Here is a 14540-nt window from a genome sequence, read left to right on the forward strand (position 1 = left end):
TACATGCTAAGAGGTGGTGCATATATTAATTAGTGTGTGTGTGTGTGTGTGTGTGTGTGTGTGTGTGTAGCCATGGACTATATAATATCATAATTGGAGACTGATGTGAAAAGATCTGGGGTCTGGGTCTGGAGTTGCTATATTTTCACCACTCTTGCAAACAGAATCGAGTAATAAGGTCCCATCTAGGTTGGGGAGGACCATCTCTAGCTATGGAATGTCTTGAGCAAGGACCATAATTAGCTGACAGTTGGCAGTCTATCCTGGAATCTACTAGTGACCTGTGCAAAGACAGAACTTTATAGTCAAATAATGATTTTTAAAATGAAAGTGAAAACAACCAAGGATGGGCCTTCCCTCCTCCCAAAGCTCAACCCTGGCTATATTCAAAGAACCCAGACTCCATCACCCACCCCCCATCCCAAGCGCAACACTGGTTGTGTTCAAAGAACCTAGACTTAACTGTTCTGGGACAGAGAATGCCTGAAAGCTCCTTTGCTTTCTCTTTCGATTTGCATTGGTCTAAATGCCATGTAATTACCAGAGTTAAAAGTTTCTCTCTTTCATTCCTTATATGTTTCTCCTTTTTTTATAAAATTATTTTCCTGCCAACAAAAATGATAGAATAGTCTTTGTAAAACTCACTTAATATTGCACCCCCCCCAAGTTCACTCATTTCTCTGATGATTATGAGACGAAGTACAAACATAGGCTTTGCCGTGGAGCCTGTACAACGAGGCCTCCTCCGCCAGTGGTACCTGACTATCCCTGAGCTTGATGAGCATCCTCATCCCTCTAAGGTCTGTTTGCTGAGTAAAGGAGGCCTGGTAATACCATACTGTGGGTCTGGGTACCAGAGGCTTTCCACGGAGATCTCTGGCCTTGCTTGGTATGAGAGTTCCAGCGAAGGGAAGCTTCAGAAGGGTAGACCTCTTCCCAAGTGTTACAGCTCTTAGGACAGAAGGTTTGGACTATGGAGTAGTTTGCACACACCTTTAATCCTTCCAAATAGGATTCCTATATACAGTTTTGGGGTACGTAAGGGTCTGACAACAGGTACTTCTCATTGGTTTGGTCTAAGAGCTTGGAAGAAACCTTATTTGTGTGTGGGAGGGCTTGGTGCTGCTCCTACTTGACTGATGACCACATATTCCTCTGTGGAGGGCTGTGGGAGGCTGTAGCTATGTGACAAGAGCCAGGGACCCAGGAGGCAAGACCAAACACCTTCTGTCCCATGCAGGTGGAAGTCACTGGGGTTCCAGACCTTTGCTTGACTGGGACCAGGCTGTCTGTGTACGGCCCATCACCCCACACCATATCCTGTGCTGTTAGAACCCACTCTTGAGTGATATGACACATATATCACTCTTGAGTGATATGACACATGATATAGAGCGTATAACTTTCTATGATTGTTGTGAGCAGGCTCTCTGGTGGTCATGAGAGTGAATACACTCAGACATGGCAGTTCAGAAACACGTGATAGAATTTCTACACAGAAACTGTCTTTAGTTCTTGCAGAGCTTGGCGGGGAGTATGTGTCTAATTCCCTGCCTCAAACACTTTACACTGGGGGTTGGAAACAGGTAGCTCCTACAGATGTAACCACTGTCCTCCAATATACTGTGCCTAGGATTGCACATACAGCTACCTGGACACACACACACAGAAAGAGAGACAGAGACAGAGACAAAGACAGACAAAGAAAGAAAGACAGAAACAGAGAGAAAGGGAGAAATAAAGGTACACAGAAAGACAGAAACACAGAGAGAGAGAGAGAGAGGGAGGGAGGGAGGGAGAGGGAAAGACAGACAGAGACAGTGACAAACAGAGAGAGAAGGAAAAGGGAGGGAGGGAGAGGGAGAGAAAGAGACCTAAAATCCTGATGTTACATGAGCCTTATCTCCTTGAAACATGTTGTTTCCTCTCCGTAGTGTGCCCTTTCCCTGACATTTCTGTCTGATACAATGTCCTATTCATCTTTCAGATTCAAATATCACCTTCCAACGGAGGCCTTCTTCACTCCCTTAGTTATTGACATGCTGTCCATAGGGAGCCCATAACTAGTTGATCACACCCCTTCCCTGGGATTTATGACATCATTTACACTTCATCACCATGGAGAGGAGTCATGCTTTATTACTCTCTGCGGTGGCCATTTCTGCTGCCAAGTATGGCATGGAGGAGATGTCCCTTCAAGACGGTTAGACACATAGTCTGCAGCAGAATGCCATTCATGGGTAAGAATGTTTTCTTCAGAGCACTGAGGATTTGGAGGCTAGACCTGTGAGCTGAGTGAGTTGAATGCTCGTTGGAGGGTAGCAAGAATGCTTTCTTCCTGAAAGACATGAGTCTGAAGGGCAGGCAGATCAAGGAGCGATAGCAAGAGATGCAGGTCCTCTGACTTCACCCCTGCTTTCCTGTCTGGCTCTGCTTATCGCTTGTAAATGTAGTTACCGGGTGTCAAGGAACCCTGGGAGAAGTTTTCATCTGAATTCTGAGGCGTGATATGCTCTCTCATGGTTTTCTTCTTCTTCTTCTTCTTCTTCTTCTTCTTCTTCTTCTTCTGAAGACTTGCTGTAGGAGAAAGAGCTCCTTCATGTTCTCACTGCCCTGAGTGGCTGACCTTCTCACAAGAAATGCCCCCAACTCCTCAGACAGGAGACACCACCTGCCATTGCAGCAGCAGTCTGGAGGCAGCAGACTGTGTTCGCATATTTGGTAATCAGCATGAACGCAGCCAGGAGAGGGGCCCAGCTGCGATGTCAGTTTCCCCTCATTAACACTGGGTCAAAATGACTCTGCTATCTTAAATGGCTCCTCTTTAATTAAATTAATGTCGACTTCTCTGTTCTACCCTGTCCTAGGAATTTTCAATCTGTTACTTAAGGCAACGGGAGAAAAAAAAAAGTTTTTTTTTTTCATTAATCCTGTTGCTTGAGTTATGATTTCTACAAAGAGCTTAATACAGATTAAACATAATTGAAGACCTATCACTTAAAAGAGCCCATTCTGTTGTGTCGTTTGCCAAATGCAGCATTGACTAGGCAGGGACAGGGGCTGGAATAGACAGATCAAGCCAAATACGAATATACCATGACCTCTGGAAGCCCAGAATCTGGGTAGAGAGAGAAGAAGGGCATGAAACAGTATAAGGTCAGGTGTTCTGTAGTGTAGTCATAAAGGCTTTGAGAAAGCTAAGCAGACTGGGAATACAGAAAAGGAGAAAGACAGTCTGCCACTATGGTGTGTATGGAGCCTCCTGTGTCTAGACCTGGACAAAGGTAAGGTAAAGACAGGGACAAAAAACCTACAGGGAACAGAGGAAGATCTGGGGGCAGAAACACCTGGAGTGTCCAATACAAAGCAAGGAGGGTGAGCGTCCAAATGGGTTGTGGGGAATGAGCTAAAAAAGTGGGGAACCAGATCTTGTTAGAGCCTGCAACAGGCATCCAGACTTCCAAGCAGGTCTAAATTACTATGACACTTGTGACAGGACTTTAATTAGATTCATGCTCAATGTACCTTACTCTTCTTAAGGACTGAAAATAAATGAGCCAATCTGGAATAAGGAAAAGCAAGAAAGTTATTCCTGGAGTCAATTGTTCTGTTATTTGTTATGCCCCGTACTTTTCTGCAAGAAATTGCCTTGTTAAAACATCTCATTTCTTTCCGCCCAAAGGACTTTGCATAAACTGAAATCAAATGGCTGTGGTGCCTTTCACAAAGTTGGGGGAAATTACCTCTTAGCTTGAAAGAAGTATCGCACTGGAGTGAGCCTCTGAGATATTTTGCCCCTTCTTAGAATTGGGAACAAAACACCCATCGAAGGAGTTACAGAGACACAGTTTGGAGATGAGACGAAAGGATAGACCATCTAGAGACTGCCATATCCGAGGATCCATCCCATAATCAGCTTCCAAACGCTGACACCATTTCATACACTAGCAAGATATTGCTGAAAGGACCCAGATAGAGCTGTCTCTTGTGAGACTATGCTGGGGCCTAGCAAACACAGAAGTGGATGCTCACAGTCAGCTATTGGATGGATCACAGGGCCCCCAATGGAGGAGCTAGAGAAAGTACCCAAGGAGCTAAAGGGATCTGCAATCCTATAGGTGGAACAACATTATGAACTAACCAGTACCTCCCGGAGCTCCTGTCTCTAGCTGCATATATATCAGAAGATGGCCTAGTAGGCCATCAGTGGAAAGACAGGCCCATTAGTCGTGAAAACTTTATATGCCTCAGTACAGGGGAACGACAGGGCCAAGAAGTGGGAGTGGGTGGGTGGGGGAGTGGGTGGGGGAGTGGGTGGGGAGCATGGGGGGGGACTTTTGGGATAGCATTGGAAATGTAAATGAAATAAATACCCAATAAAAAAAAAAAGAAAAAAAAAAGGAATTCTACCACATCGTTTTGAACAGTCTGCTCCAGGACAGTCTGCTTCACAACCTAAACCCACATGCTCTTATATGTCGGTTGCAAACTATGTCTGTACTTATAAGTCCATTTCCCGGGATGGGCAGTCAATCTCTAAGGTGGCGTGTGAGTCTTAGTTTGGTTCTGGGGTCCACGGCAGTAATCTAAAACTTGTTCTTTTTACCACTAATTAGCATCTGGCTTCCCCTGGGATGTTTGGTGTGTTGTTTGCAGCTTCTAAGCTGCTAAGGAAGCATCCTTTCTCTCTCTCTCTCTCTTTCTCTCTCTCTCTCTCTCTCTCCCTCTCCCTCTCCCTCTCCCTCTCCCTCTCCCTCTCCCTCTCCCTGTCCCTCTCCCTCTCCCTGTCCCTCTCCCTCTCCCTCTCTCTCTCTCTCTCTCTCTCTCTCTCTCTCTCTCTCTCTCTCACACACACACACACACACACACACACACACACCATGAACGAAATGGAAGAGAAAGAGGAAGAGAATGCATGTTGGACAATTTGAAGGCATTAAGGAGTTGTAGGACCCACAGATTATTTGGATCAGAGGTAAAGCCAGGTGTTTGACTGCAGTTTGTAGTCATTTGTTTCCATTGTTACCACTGTATTAAAGTGATTTGCCCTGTACAGGATGCAGATCTATCTCCTTATTCTGTCATGAGCTTCCTCAGGCAACTAAGACTAGACCATAGCTTAATTGAATATTAACATACCATTACTCCTAGGTGTATTTTTTTTTGCCACAGACTGCTTGCTGTTTCCTGTCACTCTTGATTTATTAATATCTGTGCACATATGTGCCTATATATGTATATTGACAATGGATGTAGACACTAGAAATTCTCTCTGTGAAGCTCATTTGTCCTCACCCATCTCCTTCAGTACTCATCCCCAACAGGCACGCTGTGGGTGTTTAGGGAAGAGTGGGGTTCCCTGTCCTCTGAAGGATGCCATGCAGAATTCTCAAAGTGGTGAGAACTCTGTTTGCCTGCATGTTCTCACTTGATACTGAGAAGAGAACAGCATGTTCAAATCTCTACTAAGGAGAACCGATCAGGGGTTACACCTCCACTAGGACATCACTGGGAAAGGTAAAAGAACCCTTTTCACTAATGCTGCCTTTCCCCCTGAAAGTTTCCAGGTTTTAACTACAGGTTTTTAGAACCATTGCCCTAATGGACCATTGTCCCTAATATCATTAGTTTATTATCTTCTACCCCATCCACACCTGGGGATCATTAAACTGCCCCAGTTTGTGACCAATGCAAGAAAACCTGAGAGGAAAGAAGTTGAGACATCACCATGGGAGTTGCCTCTTGGTCCCAACAATTTGAAAGCCTGAGTTTCTAAATCACAAGGAAAAATAAAGATTTTTTTTTATCACAAACAATTAGTAAGGTCCTCTCTGGAAGCCAAATATCATTATTGGAACAATTCTACGTGTTCATAACTATTCCAGAATGAAATAAGAATGCATGTAAGTCAATCAAGAGGATGTCATTTAAGGTCACGTGAAGGGCAGAATTCAGGTCCTGTACTTGCTGTCTCTATTGAGTTCCAGGAATACATTTACTTTCATGACAGCAATCACCAGCGTTGTGAATAAGGTTCCTACCACTGACTTTAAAGTTGAGGGATTATCCAGACAGCTATCACTAGGCATATGACCCCGTAAGGTCAGTGTTTATCCTCTGGCTAGAAGAGAAGAAAACTGGAGATTTAAGGCATCAAAGGGCTTGACCTCCTGTTGTTTGCTTGACTATCATGAGAACCAGAGATTCGGGATGTCCTTGGACTTCAAGAAACTGGATTCTGAAACCAACTAGTGTCTAGGAAGCAAACTCTCTTCACCGGTGGTTCTCGGGATTCCTAATGCTGCAACCCTTTAGTAGAGTTCCTCATGTTATGGTGACCTCCAGCCATAGAATTGCTTCACTGCTCCTTTAAAAACATAATTCTGCCACTGCTATGAATTGTCATGTAACTATATGATAAGCAGGATATCTTATATTACCTCTGGGAAAGGGTGGTTTGACCTCCCAAAAGGTCACAACCCATAGTTGGAGAACCACGGCTCTAGACTCTCCAGAAAGGAAGGGCCCAGCTTGGCAGGTATCTTTTCATTGGTCTTTGTAACATTCTGGAGAGCTTTAAGGAGCAATTTTTGAGTGAGTAGTTCCTGACTGAGCTACTCTGGTCTGCATGTGGACCAAGGGTTGTAAGGTAGCAGGCTTGATATTATCGTAAACTTTGTCTTTGCAGAAATTTGGTATCAGCAACAGCAAACAAGTACTGAGTTTGAAGTGAAATTGCTTCTGCTTCTATGCTCCTTACATGTTGGAAGTAAGCTTGCTCCCTTTAACAGCAGAAGAAGTCATTGGTGATTTAGCATTCAGAATACAAGTTCTTCACTAGTAAGCTTTTGTAACCAGCAGAAGATCTAAACTATTCTCACAGCTTTCTAAAAGCAAGCACTCCTGAGCCCATTTGTCTTGAGGGCACGCACACCGTCTTCATTGAGTTAGGTGCAACACCTTACAGCCACGTGGCTGTTCTAAAACCTAGAAAGAACCTGAGTTCTTTGTTTCCCGGTTTCAGAAGAGTCTTTCTGTGTAAGGAAAATGATTGTGAACTGTCCAGACAAGAGCCACAGGGCCATATTTTGGTGGAATATAACATATTCTCAGACCATAGCACCTGCCAGAAAATAGACTTTTCCAAGTGTGTGCTCAGTTTAGTACATAAAACTGATGCATTTAATTATATTTTTTTATAAAGGAGCAATATAAAGGCAATTCCTTCTACATTTATAAACACAGGACATATAATTGTCCCCAGCCACTTACAGAAGTCATGCTGAGAGAGAGCCAGGGAGTAAAGTTGTCCGTCTGTACTTCGAGCTGTGAAACTGGCAAGTTCGGTTTGCGTGAGGTGTCAGTTTAAACAGTACAAATGCACTTCTCGTGGTTCTGGATGCTGATAGTTTATGATGAAGGAACTGGGAGCTCATTGGTTATTGTTTATTTCTGCAGGTCTAACTGCTTGTTGTATAGATAGCCATTTTTCTTTGTCTTCCGGGCACTCCCACAGTGCCAGTCTAGATGCTAATTTTCTATAAGAACACTAGTCCTATGAAACTGTGACCCACTCCAAATAACTTCATTTTCCTTTAGTTTCTTCTTTGGGAGTTCTATATTCAAATATAGTAACCTACTGAATTACTAGGAGGGGGGGGGGTAAAACTCCCACTATGAATTTGGACATGTCTTGGTTTCTTTTCCTGTTGCTGTGACAAAATAACCCTGACAAAAGCAGTCTAAAGTAGGAGGGGACTCATGTGACTCATAGTCCCACAGGTTACAGTGCGTCACGGCAGGAACATCGCAGCAGTAGGAACATGGAGCATCCTGAATCATATCATATTGCATCCTGAATCAGGAAGTATGAGGACCAAAGGAGGAGGAGTCTGATGCTTAGAGTCCAGGATCCCCTGCCTAGGGAATGTTGTTGCCCACAGTTGAAATGGTTCTCATGTCCAGAAGGCAATCAAGATAATTCTCCCCACAGGACTTCCCAGAAGCCCATCTCCTGGATGCTTAAAGAACCCGTTAGGCTGACAAATCAAACTGATCATCACAAGACGGAATGCCATTCAACAAGCTGTATGCAAAGCTCAGGAGAACAGCCTGTCCTGTACTGCCCGTGACCCTCATGGGCAGCATGCCAGAAGCTTTGGTGTCCTTATAAAGGACTTTCAGCACAGGCCCCCTCCCACAAGTTACCAAGGAAGAGAATAGATGTGTTTGCAAAAATTAAACAGTAGTAGTCATGAAAAAGTGAAGCTTCCTAACATAGAGCCCAGAAGCCCTTCTACTGTACTCATCACAGTTGGCAGAGCATTCACTCATAGTGGGATGCTGTAGAGCAGGGATGACTTTTGCCTACGTTTATAGATTTCCCTCACTGAACATGGAAGCTCATCAAAATAACTCTTGAATAACACTTGACTCACAGTGTAGCAGACGCTGTGATGAGGCCTTCATACATGCAACCTCAATAAACTTATACTGATAATGTCATGAGTTAGGTGGTTATATCAAGGTTCCAGAAGAGAGATTTTAGTTTTATAGATATTTGATGCCTTGTGCAGAGCAATACAACCAGTCTGAGGTGAAGCCAGGTATATCAATATGTGTCCCTACTTCCTCCCTAATGGTGTTTTTTTTTCAAAGTGTAATAGGCAAAACAGGTGTTGTACAATGAAAAGGAGTGACATCATCATGTTTGAGTTTCCATATTTGATTTAAAATATATCTGCAAGAAATAGTTCACTATGATTTCTGCATTTCTATAGAGTATGAATTCTAACCACCGATTCATCATTATAAAGTTTAGGTGCCTATCTATATGTGTGAAACACTTTTAAATGTAGGGAGTGTTATTCTATTTCATATAAAACTGAAAGTGCCTAAAAATAGAGCATCATATTCATCTATAAAAATGAAGTGAATAATAGAACATAATCTTCAGACCAAAGGCCAAGCTATCCTAGAATCCAGGTGCAAATTACTATGAATAGACCGTGGCTAAGCCTACTTACTTCTGAGATCATATTGTACAGGTGTAAGCATTTTCCAGAGAAAAACATCAACGCTAAACTGAGTCTTGGGAGCCAAGCAGGTTTACCTCATGTCCCAAGAGAAAACCTAGTTAAATTGTCTCTCAGAATGAAAACTCTGGCACTGAAGTGAAAGCTCAATAGTTAGGAAAGTTTGCTGATCTTCCAAAGGACTTTAGTTTGGGTCCCAGCACACAGTCTCATAACTACCTGAAACTTCACCTCCAGGGTATCTTTTTCTGTCTTCTTTCAGCTTTACACACTTGACATGCACTCCTACAGAAACACATATATAACATAAATTAAAATAATAAACAAAAAAATCTTAACTAAGAATGAAAATTGGACCGCAACATACTAGCAAACCTCTTGAAAAAAAATAACCCCCAATATTTGAATGACACTACAAGTTCTAATAGCCTTATTTACTTATTTTCTATGAAACATTATCTTTTTCTGGTAACTTTTATTTATCTAGCAAGCAGTAGAGAGCAGCCGTTCTCAAGCTTGATGTTGAGATGATTGCTCTACAAATTCAGCATCACCATGTTGTTGAGGCTTCTGGAAGCATCTCCCAACTGCCCCATCATTATAAATGAAGACAAACACAAGAAGTCACAGCCAAAGGAGCTGGTCACATTGCAGCTGGAGTCATGAAACCTAAGAGGCAGTAAAGACACACAGTGCCCTCTGCTGGCTAAACCCCTTGGGGTCACAACCCAAATACTTCAACTACCTTGCCTAATATACATATACCTTTTATAGAGTAATGGAAAATGTACATCCATGAATATCCTTGACAGTTGAATGTATTAGTGCTTGTTACTTTATAGCATATGGAATGATGGATGGAGACAGCAGCTAGCTCTTTATAGGAGACGCAAGGAGACATCCTATGATTGGCAGCCTTCACAGTTGTCTGCACAGCCTACGGCAGCACTTGAGCCTTCCACAGCTCACTGATACTCTATGTTTGATTATGCAAACAAGCAACTTCAGAACTCTTACATTTGAACCAGCATACGTGTTTTTTTTCCTCTCACAGATATGATAGCTGCTGAAACGTTTGCTTATTCCTACCGCATGTATCGCCGGGGCTCAAGCTGATGGAGAATTCTTCTCTACTAGACAATGGTGCATGACTCGTGATTTACATCCTATTGCACAGATCAAATCACATGGCATGGGGAGTCCATTACTGCTAGTGGAAGGCACTGGCATTCATATGGCAAAGGGGATAGATGCATGCCTTGTGTGGAGAGCACACCTTTGGGAACAATAATATCAGCCACTGCATGTGGTTAACAAGCTATAAGAGACAGAAACATCATTCTTCAAAAGGAGACGATTCTCTCCCTCGCCGCCATTCTCAAGCCATTCACAGCTTAAGGAAATATAAAAGGAAGTTATTACTCCCTTGGTGTAATTATGTAAGTCTTTAAGTTGAACTCTAAAACATAGGATAAATAGATATGGGAAATGCTATGGTGGTCCTGAAAATATCCATTGGGGGTTGTGGCTCGCCTGTCATGTGTCAGATGCCTAGAATCAACTACACAGCAAGGATGAAGTCTGCATGTTAAAAAGATGACCGAAGAGGAAAAGTGAACCGAGTTGTATCAGGATGGCGCAAATATGCCTCAACTTCTCTGCTCTGAAAGAAAAGCATACATAATTCTAATAAAATTTTCCAAGCCCAGCCAACTATGATTATATTCACAAGCCATGATTATGAATATGTACATATACATATATGTATATAATGTATATTATTTTCACTAAAAGTTAATATAATATAAGATATTGGGGTTTTTTTTTTTACCAAAACTTGTTGTATATGACAAAGATAACTTACTGTGACCTCATCAACAGATTCTATTTAAAAATTGATAGGTTTAATCACTCTTCTTTTGCACATAAAAGAAAACTGGATCCTAAATTACAAAGAGATATTTTAAAGCCTTAGATACAGAGCCTTCTGAAGATAGATTCCAGTGACAGAATGCTGTTGAGAGCATACTAGTGGCTTGTTTAAATGCCTCCATAAAGCATCCTTCCAGTTTGCTATGTCGAAAAGTTGAGATCCTTGTAAGGCGAAAACCTCCATAGAGAAAGTCACAGAAGAGAAAGAGCAGTGTGTGTCCGGACAAGTTCCTCCTGCATTTGCTAGGACATTCTAAAGCCTGGAAAGTCTTCCCAAGACCACTCTCATGCGCTTGGGTGTGGCTCAGCCAGGCCCTCACCACCAGGGTCAGTTCTACTACGTAAGCTGCCCAGGCAAGATTCGGGCTCTGCTCTCTGGAGTACTGCAGCTGGCTAAGGGTGAGGCCAGTTTTCCTGTTCGCATACACTGGGAGCTAGCTCTCTAAGGACTCCCAGGTGTGGAGTGGGGTCGGTTCTGCACAGTTCTCAGACATCAACATGTCCCCCAGGTGGCAGCCCAGACCAGGAATATGTGTCTGGCCTTTAGAGGTAACTGGCCCCTGCTGTTGCAGGGCAATGGACCTATATGTTGTCCTTGGTGGCAGCACAAGCCATAATGCCAGGTGGTATCACTGACTATTCATATCAGGCTGTTCCTCACTACCCTCAAGTCTCCAGTTCTGCCTCTCTTCACTGCACCCACATCCTTCTGTTTCTTTCTCTTCCATCTCTCTACCATTTACTCGCTCCTCTTAGTGGCACCTGAGGTCTCTGAGTGTCTGGGGTTGTCTCAACGGTGGTCGCAGGAGTGCTATGCCCTTCCTGTTCATTATGGCACCAGGCAGGGGTCATTTGCGGCATGGTCTTCTCACCTAGACCTGTGCAGCATCGGGCCAAGTGTCATCTCAGACTAGCTCACTGCCTAGGTCCCTGATCTGGGCCCTAGTCTGGTCCCAGCTGAATGGTTCCAGGCAAGAGCTGTTTGTCTTGATCTCACTCCCTGCTCTGGGAGCCCATCAGGGCCTGTGCAATGCTGGCCTGGTGGTTCTCTCAGGCCATCTCCCTATCCAGGCACCCTAGCAACAGACTGATGGTGCCACAGGCCGGCTTATATCAGGGAAGGTTAGAGTACTATTCCTTCAGATGTTCACAGGTCAGAACACTGAGCGTAGAGATAGCGTCTCTTCCCTCTGCCACCTACTGAGGCACACACGACACAGTAGCCACACCTGCAATGTCTCTAGGTCAGAGAAAGCTGATGATTTTTAAATTTATGACTAAATTACCCAGGACTCTATTGTTAGAAAATGCCAGCAGATTCCCAGCCATCTGTTCTACTGTAGAGTCCCAAGCTTTTCTAACAGGCAATGTGGGTTCTTCTGCTGTGACCTACTACATGGCTGGTCACCCACTCCATATTCTCTGCTGCTCTCTTACCTCAGATCCTATAACACTAACTACAGTCGTTGCACCTCCCCAAACCCCACATGCTAAAACCTCAGTGTAATTGTATGTGAAAGGGAGCCCTTTAGGAGGTGATTCGGTCCTTCATAACCGAATCCTTCACAAATGAGATTGACATCATTACAAAGAGACTCAAAGGGGCTAAGTCACCTCTCTTTCCATGTGATGGGTGGTGTAGTAAGAAGCTGTCCATCCACAGACCTGGAAAGCACACCGTGACCAAACATAGACCCTACTGTCACTGTGTTCAGCTTCTCGGTCCCCAAAGTGATGAGGAAAACGTTTCTGTTCTCCATAATTACTAAGCTAGTAGTGCCCTGAGGAGATGGAGAGGCTGTAAGGCTTAAAATAATGATGGAGATGGTGACTGTAAAGATGCTGATGACAGTAATGGTGACCTGCTGCCTGACCCTACCTACCCTTGGGGATTGGAGATGAGGTGGCACACAGGTTCTGGGAGCAAGTGAAAAAATGCTTAGGCAAGCTCGGCTGACCTCTGCTGTAAGCTCCATTAATACTGAAGCCTCATTGGTCCCAAGAAAGCATCTCTTCTAAACAGCAGTTCCCGATTGGCTGGCATTGTCTGTGTCAGCAAGCCTTGGTCTATCAGGCAGTCCTCAATTAGGTCCTCCTGCAGGAGATGCCTTTGCGGCTCTGCCTCCCTGCCACACAACCCGTTTATGCAGCGGTGGCCATGCTGTTCCTCCTACAAGTTCTTGCTTTAGCTAACTCTCAAAATGACTATGACAAAATACATGAAACATGGTAATAATAATTAACAGAAGGGAAAAATAATAAACAGTTATGCTTTATTATTGGACGTAGAAAACAAATTTTAAAATTAAAAAAAATTGAGTCTGAGTTATCTCCATGACTTACCAAAATAGCACATAATTTTGTATTTCTAAAGTCCAGTGGCTCTGTAAGAGTTTGTTTCCATTGTTGTTAGAGGATACTTTATTATTGTATGTAGAAAACCTAATTGTTAGCAAAATGCAGAAGCTTAAATAGATATTTCAGTTGTTAGGTGTGTCCTAAAGAGATGCAATTTTGGTGTGTCTCTAAAAGCCTCCAAAGATAAGAATGCTGAAGAATGTAAAGTTCCTGCCTAATTTAAGGCAATTTGCATGGGAGAGGTCTTGTGGTCTTTGGTCTATGACCTCAGGCAAAGTCAGCTGGGTGACCTCCTCCAGCATTAAAGGTGAAATGGTTCTGCCCCTACTGACTTGGCTTGGAGCCCCTCCCCCTATGGTGGCATGTTTCCGCCTACCAAGGGTGTGGGGAAGGAGATAGACACTTCTTTTATATGGAAGCTTAAATAGATATTTAAGAGATAGGGATTTTCTCTTCAGGCTTGCCAGAGCAACAGAGAATCAGCTGGCGGGACACAGATAAAACAGTGTTCTAGGAAAGAGATCTCAGAAGCCCTCCTGGGTTTGGAGGAGTTCAAGAGAAAGGTAGACTAGCTAGGACACATAGAAAGAAATTTCTAAAGAGCTAGTAGTTTAGGTGCAGAATTAGGCTTCGAAATCGATATTTTGTATTTAGTTCAGAAAATAAAGTTACCTCACTGAGCTAGCAGATTTTTAACCTCAGTTTAGACCTTCTGTGTCTTTATTGGTCTAAATACCAGAAAATTTAAAGGATTACACATTTTTATCAGTCTATACCTGTGTCTCATTCTATTGCAAGCCCTTTGACATCTACATTTCTATTTGCTTTGTTATTCTCTGCTTTGTTATTACCAGTAGTATGAGCAGTTTTGTAAGTATGCAGGACTTATGTATTTAAAAAAAATTAGAACCAGAATGCAAATCTCTACATCAAAAGTTCTTATTTATCCCCCTCCTGTAGTCCATGCGCCTGATGATTTTAAATGTGTGAATGTCAATCATAATATCCCTTCCCATATAGAGAATATATCCTTCACCATCACAATGCATCTTTTATACTAATTTATTGCTTTTTGTATAAAATTAAGTTTCAAGAAATTTGTCATTGTTCATTGAAGTTCTGAGTGTCATTTAACTAGATTTCAGTTTTTCGACAGGCAATGATTTTTAAGATTATTTCTAGACTTTTTTTTTATGTAAAACAGCCTGCTGTATG

General features: G+C 43.0%; 1 long non-coding RNA gene and 1 other non-coding gene across 2 annotated transcripts in view; one reads left to right on the plus strand and one right to left on the minus strand.

Moving 5' to 3' along the window:
- Positions 1-2158: 2158 nt before the first annotated feature.
- Positions 2159-14540, plus strand: part of 4930578N18Rik (RIKEN cDNA 4930578N18 gene) — a 33474-nt gene continuing 21092 nt past the window's right edge. Inside the window, exon 1 of the long non-coding RNA NR_040575.1 lies at positions 2159-2240. This is a non-coding gene — a long non-coding RNA (RIKEN cDNA 4930578N18 gene). The remainder of the gene's footprint in view (positions 2241-14540) is intronic.
- On the minus strand, positions 12087-12217 carry Gm22268. Its single transcript, XR_003952017.1, has one exon. It is a non-coding gene; the product is annotated as a small nucleolar RNA SNORA17 (small nucleolar RNA).

This window comes from Mus musculus, chromosome 16, assembly GCF_000001635.26.
Source record: "Mus musculus strain C57BL/6J chromosome 16, GRCm38.p6 C57BL/6J".
In the NCBI taxonomy this organism is placed as follows: domain Eukaryota; kingdom Metazoa; phylum Chordata; class Mammalia; order Rodentia; family Muridae; genus Mus; species Mus musculus.